Genomic DNA, 6000 nt, shown 5'->3' with positions numbered 1-6000 from the left:
ACAACTGCCTGAAAGGAGGTTGTAGACAGGCGGATGTTGGTCTCTTCTCCCAGGCAGCCAGTACCAGAACAAGAGGACACAGTCTCAGTCTGTGCCAGGGGAGGTTCAGGATGGATGTTAGGAAGAAGTTCTATACAGAAAGAGTGACTGCCCATTGGAATGGGCTGCCTGGGGAGGTGGTGGAGTCACCATCTTTGGAGGTGTTCAGGAGGAGACTTGATGGGGTGCTTGGTGCCATGGGTTTAGGTGGATTGGATAGGTTGATGGGTTGGATGTGATGATCTTGATGGTCTCTTCAAACCTAGTCTATTCTAAATTCAGAATTTGTTATATCAGTGTCATCCAGCTTAAGATCTGCATTCACCTTTCAAAGTATGCTCTACAATTGCGCCTTTCAAAAAACATCTGAGTGTGCTCTACAGTTGCAGTCCACTTTCCCAAACACTTTTCTGAGCCACCACACTGAAGAACATAACCATTGGCTGTTTTTTCCTAGTTGGGCAGAATTAAAAAGAAGAAAATCGTAGGCTCTGTGAAATCCTGCATGATAGTTCCAAAACATTTTTTCCAAATGTTCCTATTTTTGCTTTAAAAACCCCACAAAAGCAAAACCCACCACACTATGAACGACTTCATTTTTGCACAGAATCATATCACTTGTGTCTTTACATTCCTCTCAATTGTAGCAGAAGAAAATTTAGCCAAATTCTTGCAGTAGTGTAAGAGGTAATTCTTTAATACTGGAAAAAGAATCCTTGACCTGTACCAAGCCACAGGTGCAGCATAGCCTGTTACAGAACTGTATGAAGTACTAAGTGATTATTGAAACATTGTTTTCAACTTCATTGCAAAATTTTATGAATCTTTTTCTGCTGTTTCATAGTAGTATAGAATCATTTAGGCTGAAAAAGACCTTTAAGACCATCGAGTCCACCCATTAACCTAACACTATCAAATCCACCGCTAAACCATATCCTTAAGAACCATACCTGCCCATCTTTTGTATACCTCCAGGGATGATGGCTCAACCACTTCCCTGGGTAGCCTGTTCCAGTGCTTGACAACCCTTTCATTAAAGAGATTTTTCCTAATCTCTAACACAAACCTTTGCTGATGTAACTTGAGGCCATTTCCTTATCCTGTCACTTGAGAGAACAGACCAACACCCACCAGACTACAACCTCCTTTTAGGTAGTTGTGGAGAGCATGAGGTCTCCCCTCAGCCTCCTTTTCTCCAGACTAAACAACTCTAGTTACATAGTTTCATAGTTTCATTCAGGGTTGGAAGGGACCACAAGGATCAGCTAGTTCCAACCCTCCTGCCATGGGCAGGGACACCCCACACTAGATCAGGCTGCCCAGAGCCTCATCCAGCCTGCTCTTAAACACCCCCAGGGACGGGGCCTCAACCACCTCCCTGGACAACACATTCCAGGGTTTCACCACTCTCATGGTGAAGAACCTTCTCCTCACATCTAGCCTGAATCTCCCCCCTCAGCTGCTCCTCCTAAGTCCTGTCCTCCAGACTCTTCACCAGCTTTGTTGCAGTTCTCTGGACAAACTCCAGTACCTCTATGTCTTTCTTGTAGTGAGAGGCTCAAAATTCAGCAGGTTTTGGTACATAAATTCATCAAGGGCTTCTTTGTAAATAAGGAAACTGAAGGGAATGATCTATTTCCAGTTGGAAGAGACCTACACTGATTATCTGCTCGAAGTGAGGCCACATCCAATGCCATTTCAGGTACAAACTAACCAATAAGGCGTGCAAGTTTTAAATCAAACTTACTCAAAGAGTTTTTCCTGTGAGTATGGGTATGAAAGTTGTCTGCTCAAAAGGACTGCACAGAGAAATAACCACACTCACCCATTCCAGACTGTACACATGAAAAATTCATACAAAGACCTTGTTTTACATTCAGTCTACATTATACTGGCACTGGAGTTAATTAGTAGTAATAGAAGGCCCACATGGGGAATTTTTTATGAACACTTTGCCCAAGGAAAGAAGGCTCTTTCTACCATACTAATGCAAGTGTGAAAAGAGCTGCTGCCCAAGTTTGAAGTGAGCAGGAAAGAGAATCAAAGGCATTTCGACAACGCAACTTTCTCAGATGCCAATTAAACTAGAAATCAATGGATGTGGACTCCTAAATAGCTTTGAATCCCACATTTTAAAAGACAAAAATTCACCAGTCTTGTACACAGTCAAAATGCTAATAAATAAATTTTCAAAATAAATAAACAAACACAAACCCAAACCAACCAACAAACCAAAGCACAACCCCCCCCCATCAAAATCAACAAGACCACAAAAACCAACAGCCTGGCTCATTCTCTAAATCATTTGCAGTAACAGAAGCCAATAGCCAAGATCAAAGTTCACTCAATTAGAGATTATTAGTTGAGTGGGGCGTATGTGGCCAGTCTTATAGGAAGAAAGCCTAATGGTACAAATCTGCTACTGTTTCATAGAACTATAGAATCAGTAAGGTTGGAAAAGACCTCAAAGATCATCAAGTCCAACCTGTCACCCAAGACCTCATGACTACTAAACCATGGCACCAAGTGCCACGTCCAATCCCCTCTTGAGCACCTCCAGGGACAGGGACTCCACCACCTTCCTGGGCAGCCCATTCCAATGGCTAACAACTCTCTCACTGAAGAACTTTATCCTCACCTTGAGCCTGAACTTCCCCTGGCGCAGTTTGAGACTGTGTCGTCTTGTTTTGGTGCTGGCTGCCTAGGAGAAGAGACCAACCCCCACCTAGCCACAACCTCCCTTCAGGTAGTTGTAGACAGCAATAAAGTCTCCTCTGAGCCTACTCTTCTCCAGGATAAGCAACCCCAGCTCCCTCAGCCTCTCCTCATAGGGCTTGTGCTCGAGGCCTCTCACCAGCCTTGTTGCCCTTCTCTGGACACATTCAAGAGTCTCAATGTCCTTCTTAAATTGAGTGGCCCAGAACTGGACGTAGTACTAAAGGTGTGGCCTAACCAGTGCTGAGTACAGAGGCACAATGACTTCCCTGCTCCTGCTGGCCACACTATTCCTGAAGCTGGCCAGGATGCCATTGGCCTTTTTGGCCACCTGGGCACACTGCTGGCTCATCTTCTGCTGGCTGTCAACTTGGTGTCATCTGCAAATTTACTGATGATGGACTCAATCCCTTCATCCAGGTCGTCAGTAAAGATATTGAACAGGATGGGGTCCAGCACTGATTCCTCAGGGAAATGCCCTTTGTATTCATGTGTTGGCCTTAGCTGTATTAGGGCTTATTGTTTGTTAACATACACGCACACAGTCTTGTGGCAAACCTAATCCATGCAGGTATACAGATCTGTGCTGGTCACCCCTTGTGCTTAGTGGCTCACGTCCTCACAGGTTACATAACACTGGAATTTGAATGGAAACTATTCTGACAAAGATTTGCTCATTATCATCAATAAAATCAGTACTAGCTAGCATCTATGTGACATCTAGATTCTCCAGAAATATGGAACCAGCTGTCAAAGGGCTTTTGAGGGCATGTTTTTCCCTTGAGCTAATGTTTTTTCCTGGGTATTTATCAAATTAATTGCAGGATTTATATAACTGAGTTTTCCCCAAAAAATGCTTTATATAGGAGGCTGTTTTTCTGTTAAAGAAGTGGTGGCAGAGAGCAGAGGATGAAATAAAACTGCAGCTACTGGGTGCTCTCATAGGACTTTTGTATTGAAAACAAAACCAATGGAAAATGAGTCAAAACAGTCAAGTTCTGTGCAGTCTATTTTTAGGGGTCTATAAATAATCTGCTTCTATGTATAACAGATAAAAGCAAGCTTCTACAAAATGTAAACTATGTTTAAGTTTCATGCATTTGCTATAAAAATAGAGCATCACTTCACATAATGATTTGAAATTTTGTTATCTGGCTGAATCATTATCCACTAAAGCTGTTCCTAAGCAGCATGCTGTCCTTGAAGGTGCATGAAAACAGGGATAATGAAGCTGGCCTGCTGTCTGGTGCAGACAGGCACTTCTGGAGCACAGCTCTACAAAGGGCAGCTTGGACAGGACTTAGAAGGATGATAGGGAGGGCTAAGCTAAGTTAAGAACTTTGAGACTGACAGAAAAAAAGTAAAATTATGACAACCCTGAGTCTGAGAAGATTCATTTCACTGTTGGCAGCCAGAAGAGTGATTTTTGCAGGTGGTGTTCGATAAGGTGGCAAGGACTAGGAAATATATTTTGCAATTCCTCACCTCTGCCACAAGTTCATTTCTCAGCAATTCTCAGTTCACCAGAGAGAACAGATGCCAAGGAAGATGTGAAGCATTTCTACTCTTAGATTTTATAACCAGATGACTATTTCCCATCCTTTTGTGTTTTGCATCCCTGGGACTTTTCAGCCCACAAATCTCCAAATATCCAGGTGGAAAGATGACATTATTTTGTATTTCCTTTAAATTCTGTGATTTGGCTCCCAGTCATTTTTGTTTACTTATTTGAAGAGCAATGAAATGGTTGGTGACATCAGTTATCTTTTGATGATACCCACTGTCATATTTTGTTAAAAGAAGGAACTAAGAAGATGCAGACTGCATTTTGTGAAGTCACTGGAAAGTATCAGTGAATAGGATAGGATAGGATAGGATAGGATAGGATAGGATAGGATAGGATAGGATAGAATAGAATAGAATAGAATAGAATAGAATAGAATAGACCAGACCAGACCAGACCAGACCAGACCAGGTTGGAAGATACCTTCACGATCATTGTGTCCAACCTATGATCCAACACCATCTAATCAACTAAACCATGGCACCAAGCACCCTATCAAGTCTAAAAACCTCCAGTGATGGTGACTCCACCACCTCCCTGGGCAGCCCATTCCAATGGCCAATCACTCTCTCTATAAAGAATTTCTTCCTAATATCCAGTCTAAAACTCCCCTGGCACAGCTTGAATAGACCAAAGTATTTTAATTGTTCTTATTGCACTTTGACATGACATTAACTTGTAATACTGTAACTGTACAGGCTGGAGAGGTGGGCACAAGCCAACCTCATGAAGTTCAATAAGAGCAAGTGCAGGGTCCTGCATCTGGGTCGAGGCAATCCCAGGCACAAATACAGGCTGGGCAGGGACTGGCTGGAAAGTAGCCCTGAGGAGAGAGACTTGGGGGCGCTGGTGGACAAAAAGCTCAACATGAGCTCTCAATGTGCACTTGCAGCCCGCAAAGCCAATCAGATCCTGGGCTGCATCAGGAGAAGTGTGGCTAGCAGGTCGAGGGAGGTGATCCTCCCCCTCTACTCAGCCCTGGTGAGACCCCACCTGGAGTACTGTGTCCAGTTCTGGAGCCCCTATTACAAGAGGGATCTGGAGGTGCTGGAACGTGTCCAGAGAAGGGCCACAGGGATGATCAGAGGGCTGGAGCACCTCTCCTATGAGGGCAGACTGAAGGAGTTGGGGCTGTTCAGTCTGCAGAAGAGAAGGCTCCGAGGTGACCTAATTGTGGCCTTCCAGTATCTGAAGGGGGCCTACAGGAAGGCTGGGAAAGGACTTCTCAGGATCTCAGGTAGTGATAGGACTAGGGGGAATGGAATGAAGCTGGAAGTGGGGAGATTCAGGCTGGATGTGAGGAGGAGGTTCTTCCCCATGAGAGTGGTGAAACCCTGGAATGTGTTGTCCAGGGAGGTGGTCGAGGCCCTGTCCCTGGGGGTGTTTAAGAGCAGGCTGGATGAGGCTCTGTCCAGCCTGATCTAGTGTGGGGTGTCCCTGCCCATGGCAGGGGGGTTGGAACTAGCTGATCCTTGTGGTCCCTTCCAACCCTGAATGAAACTATGAAACTATGAAAACTAAAATAGGTCCTCCTTCAGTTTCAATAGAAAAAAAAAGCATGGGGTTTTGGGTCTCTTTCTTGGTGTTTTATTTTTATCATTTCATGCAATATTTATTTGCTTTTCTGTTATGCAGAACACATGCAAGTCTCCCCATGTTTTAAAATTCCCTCTTCTCCTTTA

The sequence above is a fragment of the Melanerpes formicivorus genome, unplaced genomic scaffold, assembly GCF_026170545.1.
Source record: "Melanerpes formicivorus ecotype bairdi unplaced genomic scaffold, bMelFor1.0.p_v2 SCAF_5, whole genome shotgun sequence".
Lineage (NCBI taxonomy): Eukaryota > Metazoa > Chordata > Aves > Piciformes > Picidae > Melanerpes > Melanerpes formicivorus.
The sequence above is the reverse complement of the archived record's forward strand: the minus strand, read 5'-3'. Positions refer to the sequence as shown.